General features: G+C 43.7%; 1 long non-coding RNA gene across 1 annotated transcript in view; it reads right to left on the bottom strand.

Moving 5' to 3' along the window:
- Window positions 1–16,234, bottom strand: part of LOC117515193 — a 28,923-nt gene extending 12,689 nt beyond the window's left edge. Inside the window, exons 1-2 of the long non-coding RNA XR_004562100.1 lie at window positions 16,019–16,234; window positions 122–234 (exon numbers count right to left, since the gene is read on the bottom strand). This is a non-coding gene — a long non-coding RNA (uncharacterized LOC117515193). The remainder of the gene's footprint in view (window positions 1–121; window positions 235–16,018) is intronic.
- Window positions 16,235–17,516: the final 1,282 nt, after the last annotated feature.

Genomic DNA, 17,516 nt, shown 5'->3' with positions numbered 1-17,516 from the left:
TGCATTCATAATCATAATACACTTGAATTTCACAATTACCACTACAGTCAGCACATGGTTTGAATGTTTGTTAAATTCACATGAAACATATGACTATGATTTTCTACTATGATGAACTCACCTGAACCTCAGCTAGCAGGCTACTCGGGTTCTGGTACTGGTCCAAGAGCTGGATCACTGCCTCCTGTAGCTCCTGAGCATCCACCTGCTTCTTCCTCTTTACCATACGACTGGCTGAAAACAGCAAGAAAATAGTTTTTTTTTTGTTGTTTTTTTTGGTGTTTCTTTAAAAAATAAAATAAAATTTTTAAAGATTAAATAAGAAGCCAGGAACAGAGCCCTGTGGTACACCATATCTGACTGCAGACTGATATTACAACACACTCTTCATTCTACGTCTGCTCTCAACCACGAGACTGGAAAAGGCTAAAATATTTTCCAAACTGATCAACGTGCAGTGACAAATAGTGTCAAAGGTCACACTGGGGTCACATACGTTTACAGCTGAAATCTTAATTGTCAGGGCAATCTTCCAATAATACTACACTGGAATAAGGGGTGTCACGGATACCAAAACTCGCAGTTCAGATCAACAAAATAAATAAAAGACTAACAGAAGCGGACCGATTTTTAGGCGGGGGAACCGTTCAGTCTGCGACACCGGTGTTCCGACAGCACGTCTCGATAGAACACTGGCTGATGTGTTCACAACGCAAGAGCCCAGCTCTTCATGAGATGAACACATCAGGTAATTAATGTGAAACATAAAAGGAAGAACAGTAATCCGTGTCATTTCATTACTTCCAGATGTATGTCCAGGCGGAGGCTAATGGCCCAGTCACACTTCGGTAAAGTCAGAAAGATATTCACAGATTCGAAGTTCACGGCTCAATAGATCTTAAAAGTAACATTGTAGAAAGACAAACACCACTAGTTTATAACCTCAGGAAGGTAGACAACAAGCTACAGCCTTATTTTTATCCATATGAGCCGTCCTCTGAGCTGAAAAAATAACACTGATCTAAACGGGCAGGCGGCAGAGAAACGGAAGCTTAGGGACCGTCTACAAAGTGCACAGAAAAAAAGACACCAGAAAATTATTGACTAAATCATTGTAATAAGGAGTGATATCACCAAATTCACTCCACACAACAGTGGGGTCCTACTGATTGTACAACCCCTGGCAAAAATTATGGAATCACCGGCCTCGGAGGATGTTCATTCAGTTGTTTAATTTTGTAGAAAAAAAGCAGATCACAGACATGACATAAAACTAAAGTCATTTCAAATGGCAACTTTCTGGCTTTAAGAAACACTATAAGAAATCAGCAAAAAACCATTGTGGCAGTCAGTAACAGTTACTTTTTAGACCAAGCAGAGGGAAAAAATATGGAATCACTCAATTCTGAGGAAAAAATTATGGAATCATGAAAAACAAAAGAACGCTCCAACACATCACTAGTATTTTGTTGCACCACCTCTGGCTTTTATAACAGCTTGCAGTCTCTGAGGCATGGACTTAATGAGTGACAAACAGTACTCTTCATCAATCTGGCTCCAACTTTCTCTGACTGCTGTTGCCAGATCAGCTTTGCAGGTTGTAGCCTTGTCATGGACCATTTTCTTCAACTTCCACCAAAGATTTTCAATTGGATTAAGATCCGGACTATTTGCAGGCCATGACATTGACCCTATGTGTCTTTTTGCAAGGAATGTTTTCACAGTTTTTGCTCTATGGCAAGATGCATTATCATCTTGAAAAATGATTTCATCATCCCCAAACATCCTTTCAATTGATGGGATAAGAAAAGTGTCCAAAATATCAACGTAAACTTGTGCATTTATTGATGATGTAATGACAGCCATCTCCCCAGTGCCTTTACCTGACATGCAGCCCCATATCATCAATGACTGTGGAAATTTACATGTTCTCTTCAGGCAGTCATCTTTATAAATCTCATTGGAACAGCACCAAACAAAAGTTGCAGCATCATCGCCTTGCCCAATGCAGATTCGAGATTCATCACTGAATATGACTTTCATGCAGTCATCCACAGTCCACGATTGCTTTTCTTTAGCCCATTGTAACCTTGTTTTTTTCTGTTTAGGTGTTAATGATGGCTTTCGTTTAGCTTTTCTGTATGTAAATCCCATTTCCTTTAGGCGGTTTCTTACAGTTCGGTCACAGACGTTGACTCCAGTTTCCTCCCATTCGTTCCTCATTTGTTTTGTTGTGCATTTTCGATTTTTGAGACATATTGCTTTAAGTTTTCTGTCTTGACGCTTTGATGTCTTCCTTGGTCTACCAGTATGTTTGCCTTTAACAACCTTCCCATGTTGTTTGTATTTGGTCCAGAGTTTAGACACAACTGACTGTGAACAACCAACATCTTTTGCAACAGTGTGTGATGATTTACCCTCTTTTAAGAGTTTGATAATCCTCTCCTTTGTTTCAATTGACATCTCTTGTGTTGGAGCCATGATTCATGTCAGTCCACTTGGTGCAACAGCTCTCCAAGGTGTGATCACTCCTTTTTAGATGCAGACTAAGGAGCAGATCTGATCTGATGCAGGTGTTAGTTTTGGGGATGAAAATTTACAGGGTGATTCCATAATTTATTCCTCAGAATTGAGTGAGTCCATATTTTTTTTCCCTCTGCTTGGTCTAAAAAAGTAACCGTTACTGACTACCACAATTTTTTTTCCTGATTTCTTATAGTGTTTCTTAAAGCCAGAAAGTTGCCATTTGAAATTACTTTAGTTTTGTGTCATGTCTGTGATCTGATTTTTTTCTACAAAATTAAACAACTGAATGAACATGCTCCGAGGCCGGTGATTCCATAATTATTGCCAGGGGTTGTACTACAGAGCTCAGTTTGGGAAAATGCCATTATGAAAAACTTTGCAGAATTTTTTATTTTTTAAATTTTCAATAGCATCAAAGTCACAAGATGTGGTGTCACCAGATTCACTGCACAAAACAGCCATGTCCTGTAGATTATACTACAGCACTCAGTTTGGAAAAAAGTAATTTTAAAACATTTTGGAGAATTTTTGATTGTTTATATTTCAGCAGCATCAAAGTCACAAGATGTAGTGTCACCAAATTCACTGCACACAACAGCAGTGTCGTGTTGATTATACTACAGGGCTCAATTTGGAAAAAAGTAATTTAAAAAAATTCTGGAGAATTTTTTATTGATTAAATTTTCCATAGCATCAAAGTCATAAGGTGTAGTGACACAAAATTTACTGCACACAACAGGGGTGTCCTGCAGATTATACTACAACACTCACATTGGGAAAAAGTCATTTTAAAAAAAATTTGGAGAATTTTTTATTGTTTAAATTTTCAGTAGCATCAAAATCATAAGGTGTAGTGACAACATTTACTGCAGACAACAGTGGTGTCCTGCTGATTATACTACAGCACTCAGTTTGGAAAAAAGTAACTTTATAAAATTTTGGAGAGTTTTTGATCGTTAAATTTTCAATAGCCTCAAATTCATAAGGTGTAGTGACACAAAATTCACTGCACACAACAGCCGTGTCCTGTTGATTATACTACAGGACTCAATTTGGGAATAAGTCATTTTAAAAAATATTTGGAGAATTTTTGATTGTTTATATTTTCAATAGCATCAAAGTCATATGATGTGGTGTTACCAAATTCACTGCACACAACAGCCATGTCCTGTAGATTATACTACAGCACACAGTTTGGAAAAAGTCATTTTAAAAAATTTTGGAGAATTTTTTATTGTTTAAATTTTCAATAGCATCAAAGTCATAAGGTGTAGTGACACAAAATTAACTGCACACAACAGTGGTGTCCTGCTGATTATACAACAGAATTCGCTTTGAAAAAAGTAATTTAAAAAAATTTGGAGAATTTTTCATTGTTTAAATTTTCAATAGCATCAATGTCATAATATGTGGTGTCACCAAATTCACTGTACACAACAGTGGTGTCCTGCTGATTATACTACAACACTCACTTTTGGAAAAAGTCATTTAAAAAAAATTGGGGGGATTTTTCATTTATTCAATTTTCAATAGTATCAAAGTCATAAGGTGTAGTAACACAAAATTTACTACACACAACAGTGGTGTCCTGCTGATTATACGACAACACTCAGGTTGGAAAAAAAGTAACTTTAAAAATTTTGGAGAATTTTTTATTGATTCAATTTTCAATAGCATCAAAGTCATAAGGTGTAGTGACACAAAATTTACTGTACACAACAGTGGTGTCCTGCAGATTATACTGCAACACTCACTTTGGGAAAAGTCATTTTAAAAACATTTTGGGGGATTTTTCATTTTTTAAATATTCAATAGTATCAAAGTCATAAGGTGTAGTAACACAAAATTTACTGCACACAGCAGCTGTGTCCTGTTGATTGCAGTAAATTTTGTGTCACTACACCTTATGATTTTGATGCTATTGAAAATTTAAACAATAAAAAATTCTCCAAAATTTTTTTAAAATGACTTTTTCCCCAAACTGAGTCTTGTAGTATAATCAACAGGACATGGCTGTTGTGTGCAGTGAATTTTGTGTCACTACACCTTATGACTTTGATGCTATTGAAAATATAAACAATCAAAAATTCTCCAATTTTTTTTTTTAAATGACTTTTCTCCCAAAGTGAGTGTTGTAGTATAATCTGCAGGACACCCCTGTTGTGTGCAGTAAATTTTGTGTCACGACACCTTATGACTTTGATGCTATTGAAAATATAAACAATAAAAAATTCTCAAAATTTTTTTTAAATGACTTTTTCCCAAACTGAGTGCTGTAGTATAATCAACAGGACATGGCTGTTGTCTGCAGTGAATTTTGTGTCACTACCCCTTATGATTTTGATGCTATTGAAAATTTAACAATAAAAAATTCTCCAAATTTTTTTTAAACAACTTTTTTCCAAAGTGAGTGTTGTAGTATAATCAGCAGGACACCCCTGTTGTGTGCAGTAAATTTTGTGTTACTACATATTATGACTTTGATACTATTGAAAAATATAAACAATAAAAAATTCTCCAAAAATGTTTTAAATTACTTTTTCCCCAAAGTGAGTTTTGGTGACACCACATCTTATGACTTTGATGCTACTGAAAATATAAACAATCAAAAATGTTGTGTGGGCCGCTGAAGAGGAGGTACTGCTGGCCCACTACCACCAGATGGCGCCCTGCTTGGAGTGCGGGCTTCAAGCACGAGAGGGCGTAGGAGCCGCTGGGAGTGACAGCTGTCACTTATCAGCACCAGCTGTCACTCGTTCAACTCATCACCATATAAGCCGGACTGCAACTCCTCCTCCTCGCCGAGAAATCAGCTACCGTTCCAGGTAATCTTTCTCTGCTGTGATTTTCTGAGTGTTTAAACATTGTTCTGTGTGCAGCCGTTTATCCTGTGGACTCGGTCTGTAACTGGATTGGCGGATAGTGTGACTTGCGACGTCTTCGCCTCACACTCCTTCCAGGGAGAGTGACTGACAGGAGCTGCACGGGTGATTCTGTGTCTGGAGGTGGAGGTTCTCCCTCCCAGAGGAACTAAGCTTTACACGATTGCTGGGTGTGTATTCACACACCCACCATTAACTGTTTCTGTTTTCTACCAGCAGTACCGGGTCTGACTGCTGAAGACAGTGGCCACCTGGGGCGCAGGGCTTGGCGGCTCCGGTGTTCTTCAGATCCGTTGGTGGTGGAAGCTGTGTGGGATCCGGCTCTTCTCTCGCCAGACGTCTTCTATCTTCGAGCCTGCCCACACGTCACCTTGTGTATAATTGACAATCCACATTATTGTTATTGTCTGTATTTCGTTGTGCGATTCACAACATTAAATTGTTACTTTTGGCTTATCCATTGTCCGTTCATTAACGCCCCCTGTTGTAGGTCCGTGTCACGACACCTTCCCAACAGGATTTCTCGGCCAGCGTCATGGATCCCGAGGGGCATCAACCATCGCTTGAACAGCCACTGGAAGAGCGAGGTGAACAGGCGTCAGCAGGAGGCATGTTAGGTGAGCTGCAGCAAATCTTAACCGCTTTCACTGCTCGGTTGGACTTAATCACCGAGCGGAATGTGATTCTCAATCGGAGGATGGAGGCTCTCACCGCCCGGGTGGAAGCGCAGGCTCAGTGCGCTGCTGCAGCACCTCCCCCTGCTGACCGGAGGCCTGAAACAGACATTCCGCTGGTCGTTCAACGAACCCCCCCACCGTCGACTGAAGCATACATAAGCCCTCCGGAGCCGTACGGAGGCTGTGTCGAGACGTGCACGGACTTCTTAATGCAGTGCTCACTCATCTTTTCACAGCGTCCCGTCATGTATGCGTCAGACGCTAGCCGGGTGGCTTACGTTATAAATTTGCTTCGAGAGAGGCACGCGCCTGGGCTACAGCGCTCTGGGAGCAGAATTCACGGCTCCTAACGTCATACGCTGGGTTTGTGAGGGAGTTCAGACAAGTGTTCGACCACCCTCATAGAGGCGAGACCGCTTCAAGCGTGCTGCTGTCGATAAGACAGGGGTGCCGGAGCGCAGCTAAGTATGCAGTTGACTTCCACATTGCGGCAGCGCGAGCCGGCTGGAATGCTGTTGCGCTCCACGCCGCCTTTGTAAACGGACTGTCTCTGGTCCTTAAGGAGCACCTGGTGACGAAGGAAGAGCCACGGGATTTAGACAGGCTTATCGACCTGGTTATACGGTTGGACAACCGATTAACAGAACACCGACGGGAGCGAGACGAAGGGCGTGGTCAGGCACAAGCCGTCCATCTTCCTCCCGGGTCCGAAAGGGAGCCGTCTTCCCCACGCTCCACAGCCAGGGCACTCCACGTGATGACAGCTCCCCCTGCTGCCGTTGCTATGGAGACGAGCAGGGCCAAAAGGCGATCAGATCAGAGACAGAGGAGGCTGGTCCGTGGGGAGTGTTTTCTCTGCAGCTCAACTGAGCACACGCAGAAAAACTGCCCCAAACGGTCAAAACAGCAGCACCCGTCCTTAGAAACTGGACTAAGGGTGGGTCACAATACCCACACGGGGAAACTCAGTAAATCTGCACGAATCCCAGTAACGATCCTAAGTGAGAATTTAACCTTTCACGCCCCAGCACTAGTAGACACGAGGTCGGAAGGGAATCTGCTGGACAGCAGATGGGCAAAGGAAGTAGGTCTCCCTCTGGTGGCTCTGCCTTCACCTTTGAAGGTACGGGCACTAGATGGCACCCTTCTTCCATTAATCACACACCAGACACAGCCCGTGACATTGGTTGTGTCTGGGAATCACAGGGAGGAGATCGTGTTTTATGTAACACCTTCTACCTCCCGAGTGATTTCAGGGTTTCCATGGATGGTGAAGCACAATCCCCGGATTGATTGGCCGTCTGGGGTTGTGACGCAGTGGAGCGAAACCTGCCACCGGAAATGTTTAGGCTCCTCGGTTCCACCCGGTGTGACAGCTAATGAGGAGGTCAAAGTCCCCCCCAATCTGACGGCGGTGCCGGAGGAGTACCATGATCTTGCTGACATCTTCAGCAAAGATCTGGCACTCACTCTTCCCCCGCACCGACCGTACGATTGCGCCATCGATTTGATCCCGGGCGCTGAGTACCCGTCCAGCAGGCTGTACAACCTCTCACGTCCGGAACGAGAATCAATGGAGACCTACATCCGGGACTCCTTAGCTGCCGGGTTGATCCGGAACTCCACCTCTCCGATGGGTGCAGGTTTCTTTTTTGTGGGTAAGAAGGACGGTGGACTCCGTCCATGCATCGATTACAGAGGGCTGAACGAGATTACGGTTCGTAATCGATACCCATTACCTCTGTTGGAGTCGGTGTTCACGCCCCTGCATGGAGCCCAAGTATTCACCAAACTAGATCTTAGGAATTCGTACCACCTGGTTCGGATTCGGAAGGGAGACGAGTGGAAGACGGCATTTAACACCCCCTTGGGTCACTTTGAGTACCTGGTCATGCCGTTCGGCCTCACTAACGCCCCCGCGACGTTCCAAGCATTGGTTAATGACGTCTTGCGGGACTTCCTGCACCGGTTTGTCTTCGTATATCTAGACGATATACTCATCTTTTCTCCGGACCCTGAGACTCATGTCCAGCATGTACGTCAGGTCCTGCAGCGGTTATTGGAGAACCGGCTGTTTGTGAAGGGCAAGAAGTGCGAGTTCCACCGTACTTCTTTGTCCTTCCTTGGGTTCATCATCTCCTCCAACTCCGTCGCCCATGATCCGGCCAAGGATGCGGCGGTGAGAGATTGGCCCCAACCAACAAGCCGTAGGAAGCTGCAACAGTTCCTCGGTTTTGCGAATTTCTACAGAAGGTTCATTAAGGGTTACAGTCAGGTAGCGAGCCCCCTGACTGCCCTGACCTCCACTAAAGTCCCCTTCACCTGGTAGGATCGGTGCGAAGCCGCGTTTAGGGAGTTGAAACGCCGGTTCTTGTCTGCACCAGTTCTGGTACAGCCTGATCCTAATCGCCAGTTCATAGTTGAAGTGGATGCCTCTGACTCAGGGATAGGAGCCGTGCTGTCCCAGAGCAGGGAGTCCGATAAGGTTCTCCACCCTTGTACCTATTTGTCCCGCAGGTTGACCCCAGCTGAGAGGAATTATGATGTCGGCAATCGGGAACTCATGGCGGTGAAGGAGGCTCTTGAAGAGTGGAGACACCTGTTGGAGGGAGCGACGGTGCCCTTCACGGTTTTCACGGACCATCGGAACCTGGAGTACATCCAGACCGCCAAGCGGATGAACCCCAGGCAAGCCCGCTGGTCACTGTTCTTCGGGCGCTTTGACTTCCAGATTACATACCGCCCCGGGACGAAGAACCAACGATCGGATGCCCTGTCCCGGGTGCACGAAGAGGAAGCCAAGGCCGAGTTGTCGGACCCAACAGAGACCATCATCCCCGAGTCCACTGTCGTGGCCACCCTCACCTGGGACGTGGAGAAGACTGTCCGGGAGGCCCTGACACGGAACCCGGACCCGGGGACCAGCCTGAGGAACAAATTGTACGTCCCACCAGAGGCCAGAGCTGCGGTTTTGGACTTCTGTCATGGTTCCAAGCTCTCCTGTCATCCTGGGGTGCGCAGAACCATGGCAGTGGTCCAGCAGCGCTTCTGGTGGGCGTCTATGGAGGCCGACGTCCGGGATTACGTCCAGGCCTGTACCACCTGTGCCAGGGGCAAGGCCGACCACAAGAGGACTTCGGGACTCCTCCAGCCCCTACCCGTGCCTCACCGCCCCTGGTCCCACATCGGCCTGGATTTTATCACAGGCCTCCCGCCGTCCCAGGGCAACACCACCATCCTCACGATAGTGGACCGGTTCTCCAAGGCGACCCACTTCGTGGCCCTCCCGAAGCTCCCGACGGCCCAGGAGACGGCAGACCTCCTGGTCCACCACGTCGTGCGTCTGCATGGGATACCAGCGGACATCGTCTCGGATCGTGGTCCTCAGTTCTCTTCCCAAGTCTGGAGGAGTTTCTGCAGGGAACTGGGGGCCACCGTGAGTCTCTCGTCCGGGTATCACCCTCAGACAAACGGACAGGCAGAGCGGGCTAACCAGGAGCTGGAGCAGCCCTCCGCTGCGTGACCTCCGCGCACCCGACGGCCTGGAGCAACCATCTGGCCTGGATCGAGTATGCCCACAACAGCCAAGTGTCGTCTGCCACCGGCCTCTCCCCGTTTGAGGTGTGTTTGGGGTACCAGCCCCCATTGTTCCCACTCGTGGAGGGGGAGGTCGGTGTGCCCTCGGTCCAGGCCCACCTCAGGAGGTGCCGCCGGGTGTGGCGGACTGCCCGTTCTGCCCTGTTGAAGGCCCGGACGAGGGCCAAGGCCCATGCAGACCGCCGGCGTTCCCCGGCCCCTACATACCAGCCCGGGCAGGAGGTGTGGTTGTCGACAAAGGACATCCCACTTCAAGTGGAATCACAGAAACTCAAGGACAGGTTTATTGGACCATTTCCTATCCTCAAAGTCCTCAGTCCGGCCGCAGTGAAGCTAAAGCTGCCAGCTTCACTGCGGATCCACCCGGTTTTCCATGTGTTACGTCTCAAACCTCATCACACCTCACCACTCTGCACCCCTGGCCCTGCACCGCCTCCTGCCCGGATCATCGACGGGGAGCCAGCATGGACCGTGCGTCGGCTCCTGGACGTCCGTCGTAAGGGCCGGGGGTTTCAGTATCTGGTGGACTGGGAGGGGTATGGACCCGAAATTACTTTTTCCCAAACTGATTGCTGTAGTATAATCAACAGGACACCACTGTTGTGTGCAGTGAATTTTGTGTCACTACACAAAAAATTTAAAAACTAAAAAATTCTGCAAAGTTTTTCATAATGGCATTTTCCCAAACTGAGCTCTGTAGTATAATCAGCAGGACCCCACTGATGTGTGGAGTGAATTTGGTGATATCACTCCTTATTACAGAAACAGAAACAGCATTAGTGAAGGTTACAAATGATCTTCTTATGGCCTCAGACAGTGGACTCATCTCTGTGCTTGTCCTGTTAGACCTCAGTGCTGCTTTTGATACTATTGACCATAAAATTTTATTACAGAGATTAGAGCATGCCATAGGTATTAAAGGCACTGCGCTGCGGTGGTTTGAATCATATTTATCTAATAGATTACAATTTGTTCATGTAAATGGGGAGTCTTCGTCACAGACTAAGGTTAGTTATGGAGTTCCACAAGGTTCTGTGCTAGAACCAATTTTATTCACTTTGCATTGCTTAAATTTTCATTGTTACGCAGATGATACCCAGCTTTATCTATCCATGAAGCCAGAGGACACACACCAATTAGCTAAACTGCAGGATTGTCTTACAGTCATAAAGACATGGATGACCTCTAATTTCCTGCTTTTAAACTCAGATAAAACTGAAGTTATTGTACTTGGCCCCACAAATCTTAGAAACATGGTGTCTAACCAGATCCTTACTCTGGATGGCATTACCCTGACCTCTAGTAATACTGTGAGAAATCTTGGAGTCATTTTTGATCAGGATATGTCATTCAAAGCGCATATTAAACAAATATGTAGGACTGCTTTTTTGCATTTGCGCAATATCTCTAAAATCAGAAAGGTCTTGTCTCAGAGTGATGCTGAAAAACTAATTCATGCATTTATTTCCTCTAGGCTGGACTATTGTAATTCATTATTACCAGGTTGTCCTAAAAGTTCCCTGAAAAGCCTTCAGTTAATTCAAAATGCTGCAGCTAGAGTACTGACAGGGACTAGAAGGAGAGAGCATATCTCATCCATATTGGCCTCTCTTCATTGGCTTCCTGTTAATTCTAGAATAAACAAACAAACACGAGTCATTTTAAGAGCCAGCATTTTTAAAAGTTCAGGCAGGTTTACATTAGGGTGTGATTCAAGCCAACATCTCTACTTTATGTAACAGTTGGCAGAATTTTGGGGACTCCTCTTATATTCATTTGATACCCCTTTAAAATTAGGTCATTGGTCGGACATTTGTCTCTCGATCTGCGTCATCTGCAGTACAAGAGTTCATGCATGACTTACTTGGATGTGCCTCACTTTGCCTTTTCACTTGGCAGACTCGAGGATTTAGGTATGGGAAAAATAACTTCAGGAAAATTCTTATGTTCTAATGAACAGGACATGTTCACAAGCTTGTTGCCATAGCAGCTGATACCAATACACATGTACTGGATTGACTACATAAGGGAAGAAGTATCAAAATAAAATATCATCAGATCATACATGCATTCATGTGGTAATTCATGTAATTGGGTTAGCAAGCATGTGTTCAATGACCTGATTAAAAAGGGGCATCAAACCAGTATAAGAGGAGTCCCCAAAATTCTGCAAACTGTTCTATAAAGTATAGATGTTGGTTTAACCACTCCTGAAAATTTTGTTTAAAAAAGGCCATTGATGCAGGCCACCAGGTGGCGCTAAAACTTCCTCAAAATTGGGCAAATCGAGTACTTTGGCGCTCCCTGGTGGCCAGTGCCATCAAGACCCCAATGTTTTTTTAAGTTGCGTTTGATAGAGTAGGGCCTATATTTGTCGATAACATTGAATTCTGGTTGGTCTTGATGGCACAGAGGGTTATGGGCCTTTAAATACAGCGAATTTTGCAAAATGACCAGATTTTGAGCGCTCCCTATATTCAGTGCCATTGATCCCCCAACCTAATCAACTTCAACTCAACTTTTTTTCTTATATAGCGCCAAATCACAACAAACAGTTGCCCCAAGGCGCTCCATACTGTAAGGCAAGGCCATACAATAATTATGAAAAACCCCAACGGTCAAAACGACCCCCTATGAGCAAGCACTTGGCTACAGTGGGAAGGAAAAACTCCCTTTTAACAGGAAGAAACCTCCAGCAGAACCAGGCTCAGGGAGGGGCAGTCTTCTGCTGAGACTGGTTGGGGCTGAGGGAAAGAACCAGGAAAAAGACATGCTGTGAAGGGGGGCAGAGATCGATCACTAATGATTAAATGCAGAGTGATGCATACGGAGCAAAAAGAGAAAGAAACAGTGCATCATGGGAACCCCCCCACAGTCTACGTCTAAAGCAGCATAACCAAGGGATGGTCCAGGGTCACCTGATCCAGCCCTAACTATAAGCCTTAGCGAAAAGGAAAGTTTTAAGCCTAATCTTAAAAGTAGAGAGGGTATCTGTCTCCCTGATCTGAATTGGGAGCTGGTTCCACAGGAGAGGAGCCTGAAAGCTGAAGGCTCTGCCTCCCATTCTACTCTTACAAACCCTAGGAACTACAAGTAAGCCTGCAGTCTGAGAGCGAAGCGCTCTAATGGGGTAATATGGTACTACGAGGTCCCTAAGATAAGATGGGACCTGATTATTCAAAACCTTATAAGTAAGAAGAAGAATTTTAAATTCTATTCTAGAATTAACAGGAAGCCAATGAAGAGAGGCCAACACGGGTGAGATATGCTCTCTCCTGCTAGTCCCCGTCAGTACTCTAGCTGCAGCATTCTGAACCAACTGAAGGCTTTTTAGGGATCTTTTAGGACAACCTGATAATAATGAATTACAATAGTCCAGCCTAGAGGAAATAAATGCATGAATTAGTTTTTCAGCATCACTCTGAGACAAGACCTTTCTGATTTTAGAGATATTGCGCAAATGCAAAAAGGCAGTCCTACATATTTGTTTAATATGCGCTTTGAATGACATATCCTGATCAAAAATGACTCCAAGATTTCTCACAGTATTACTAGAGATCAGGGAAATGCCATCCAGAGTAACGATCTGGTTAGACACCATGCTTCTAAGATTTGTGGGGCCAAGTACAATAACTTCAGTTTTATCTGAGTTTAAAAGCAGGAAATTAGAGGTCATCCATGTCTTTATGTCTGTAAGACAATCCTGCAGTTTAGCTAATTGGTGTGTGTCCTCTGGCTTCATGGATAGATAAAGCTGGGTATCATCTGCGTAACAATAAAAATTTAAGCAATACCGTCTAATAATACTGCCTAAGGGAAGCATGTATAAAGTGAATAAAATTGGTCCTAGCACAGAACCTTGAGGAACTCCATAATTAACTTTAGTCTGTGAAGAAGATTCCCCATTTACATGATATGTATGCAAGATGAAAGAGTTTGCCTCCATAAGTCATTTGGTAGTTAAACTGGCTTGGGAACATGATGGAGCTGAATGTTCCACCACTTGAAAGATGGGAAATGAAATATCAGTTTTTGCACATTTTTGCCTTGAACTTTGATGACATCTGGCAAGGTCACCGTTTGGGTTTCGTTTCTTAGTAGGTTCCACCTCTGGGCCATGTTTCATTGAAATCCGAGTCGGCCTGAATTATGGCCAGCCTGATCCTTAAAAAAATTGGCTCTTAATGTTGTACTTAGAGATTTTTGTTTGTGATGGTTGAAAAATTCCTTAATTTTCGTCATACTCTTACAAATCTAAAATGTTAAAGGACATGTCTCACGTTTTTTAACATCCCAGTTAGTAAGACAACATATAAGTACACATGATTGTAAGTGTCTCTGCACACGTGCTCATAATTAGTGATCTCTGATGTATTTTATTCCTCTCACTCTGCACGTTAGCAGGTGCATTTCCGGATAACGTTTCACACAGCAATTCTCTGCATTTTTCAGTGTGTGGCTTCCTTATTAGCAAAACAAACATCCCACACGAACCTGCTACATCTGAAAACAAAGCTTCTGAGCTGCTGTTTGAAAATGATGGCTCGGATTTACAGAGAGGAGACGACATGCACCCTGAAACTCTTAACATTTTCAGAGTGTTGGATTTTGGAGCCTAAAGTGTGGTGATGCGCTGTTTGTGTGGATGCTGGTTACTGAAGCTGTGTACATGGACTTCAGGACATCTGACACTGTTTTTAAGAGACTGCTTGGACACGGAGATGGATTTGATACATTGTAAAAAGTCAGAATACATTATTTCCAGGGGTTCATGGACGTTATTTTACGTGCCACGATCGAGAGAGAAGCAGAGCTGCAGCCGCAGCAATCTCACGTGTGCATGTGCTTCTTTGATCGCATGAAGTTTACATTTGGAAATTAATCCACAACACGACAGTGAGTCTGGCATGTTCAGCATTTCACCCCTTTTGTGTTTTGTGGCTAGATTGCTATTTTTTTTTTAACTTTGAGAGAGTGTAAATTTGGAGCTGGAATGTGTGTATGTGTGCCGCAAAGTTTGCTGTGTGTGTGTGTGTGTGTGTGTGTGTGTGTGTGTGTGTGTGTGTGCACGCGACAAGATGCTCGTTTCCCCTGGCAGCAGATGTATTTTATTTTAGATTGTATTGATAACAACTCTCATAATTAATGGTGCAGAAAACTGATCCTTGAGCAGAGATAGTTACTGGCAGGCTGCATTTATGACTCGTTGCTGCAGGTGCACATCAACCTACTTGGAGCTGCAGCTTTTACCGTGGCTGCAGCAAAATGAACAGTTATCACTTAAAAACAAGTTGTCATAACACGACATCACACTTATGTCAACTTTGGAATTAATCTGTGCCTCAGCTCTTAACGTTATCAGCTACATTCCATTGAAGTGCATGCTGGGACGTTTCTAGTTGCGACGTCACTTACCGGAAACACGAGTACTTTGTTTTCAGACATCTCCGTAGCTGTTTGTTGCGAATGCCGTATACTTTGAAACCGGTCACAGGAGTGCACAAACTAATCCTGGTGGGTCATCGGATGCTCACTAACAGCCTAAATCTAAATTGTTATGATTTTGTTGCGACATGTCCTTTAATTGCAAAAAAGTTTCTCATAAGGTTAGCTTTTATTCTATTGCACTTAATTTTTTTTATCTTAAATTCAGATATTTAAGTCATACTTTATCCTTTTATATATACACTCAACAAAAACATAAACGCAACACTTTTGGTTTTGCACCCATTTTGTATGAGATGAACTCAAAGATCTTTTTCCACATATATATATATATATATATATATATATATATATATATATATCCTTAAAAATACATACGGCTGATTTGTGTGACTTTTAAAATACTCATAAATGCATTGGTCTACTTAAATATGACAGAAATTAAATGATTCAATGCATATTAAACTTTACCATAAATGTAAAAGTCGGCAACTAATGTAATTTAGTTTTTCAATAATTTCATTGGCGAAATGCAAACATTATATCAGCTTATGACAAAATCAGACTTTTGACCTTTAACCCAAACAGGTGAAATATGAAATTTTGTAAAGAAAAATGCCATCTGTGATATTAGTGTCATATTTTAGACATACTCTACAAAAATAAGCAAAGCGGGTATTTACTTAATAATATAAACCTAATCTATTTAATAACGACTAAAACAAAACATATTGTAGCAGTGCACACATGCGCAGAACGAATCGGGTTCCCAGCGGTCACATCGCGTTTGTACCTACACAATATGGCGGCGGCCACGGCTACTCAGGTATTTTTAAGGGGGGGTCCAGTCGACAAACTGCACATTTTAAGCAGATCCGGCTGTTAACTCACCAAAAAGGTTGGACAGAGTCCTTTTCTGAGATGCTGAATCACAGGACGTCATGCTGCTGACAAACAAACCGGCAACAACGCCACCTACTGTTAAACTAACACACTGTCAGAACGTTGATACATTTCGTGCGGAAAATAACCTTATAATTCTGTTTGAGTCCGAAACTATACACATTATAATGTTTATGTCCGAAATGTCAGAAAAATCTTCGCCTTCCTTTTCCTCGCCTCGCGCTCTTCCCTCTGATTGGTCCATCTGACCACACTGTAGCCAATCAGGCAAACCTTATTCTTCTTCTTCTGTCGAGTTCATTGGCGGTTTACAATCCGACACGGTGCATTATCGCCTCCCACGGTTTGTGTGTGTAGCACAAATGGAGTCTTTTTTTCTTCTTTTTTATAACAACAAACAAAGCTTACAGACTTTTCTTCTTCGTCTTCCTCTTCTTCTTCTCCTTTTCCTTCTTCTGAAATTCCGGGAGGCTGTACACCACTTTTCGCTTTACCGTTGGTTGCAAAGAAAAATAATGACGTCTTTCTGCTCCTGGTCCCACTCATGCTGCCAATGATCCTGAAGCCTTTCATTGCATATGCTAAAGCACTGTCCCTAACCCATTTGCACTGAAAGAAAGTTTCTCATCTGCAACAAAAACCCCCAATTCCAGTTTTCACAGAAACAGGATCTTTTGAGCCATCAGTGAATATTTTAATGGATCCGCTAAATTCATGCAAAAGCATCCTCACATCTTTACGATGACTATTTCAACCTTCCTCAAGGAGAGACAGCAGAACCTCAGGCTCAGGGAGAAACCAAGGTGGGACAGGGGACCACAAAGACCCAGCCACGTTGCCATGCTCCAACCCAAAATCCCCCCGCCAACTGCTTTATATGATGCAAAAAATTTGTCTTCTTTCCATTACCTGAAAACTCCCAAGAACTATCTAAAAGGCACTTTGAGGCAGAGCTATTGCTAGTGCCACATAGCTTAGCCCAGTAATGAAGCCCCAGTTTTTTTACTCCTGATGTCCAAAGATGTTTCCCCCATTTTGATAAGTAAAGCTGGAATACGAATCATTTTGAAGGGTCAAAGTCTTAGCCTGAACACGGTCCAACGTACAGCGCCTCTATCAGCGCCCCAGTCACTCCCAGCCAGACTACAAATAACAATCACCTTTTCACACGTATCCACAAGTTTTCCTATATGACCTTTCCATGTAAGCCTTTCATCCACCCACAGTCGGAGGAACTTAAATACATTGACTCTTTCTACAGGGCAATCGTACAACAGAAGATTTAATGCAGGTATTTTCCTTTTATTCCCAAGGATCATAAATTTACTTTTGGCAGAGGAAATTCTAAAACCCCAGTCATTTGCACACTGAACAACCTGATCCAGAGCCTTTTGCATTTGACAGAAAAGAACCTGCACATTTCTCCCCCTCTTCCAGAGAGCTCCATCATCGCAATATCTCTAAAATCAGAAAGGTCTTGTCTCAG

The sequence above is a fragment of the Thalassophryne amazonica genome, chromosome 8, assembly GCF_902500255.1.
Source record: "Thalassophryne amazonica chromosome 8, fThaAma1.1, whole genome shotgun sequence".
NCBI classification, from domain to species: domain Eukaryota; kingdom Metazoa; phylum Chordata; class Actinopteri; order Batrachoidiformes; family Batrachoididae; genus Thalassophryne; species Thalassophryne amazonica.
Note: the sequence above shows the minus strand (reverse complement) of the source record. Positions and strands in the feature narration are given on the sequence as shown.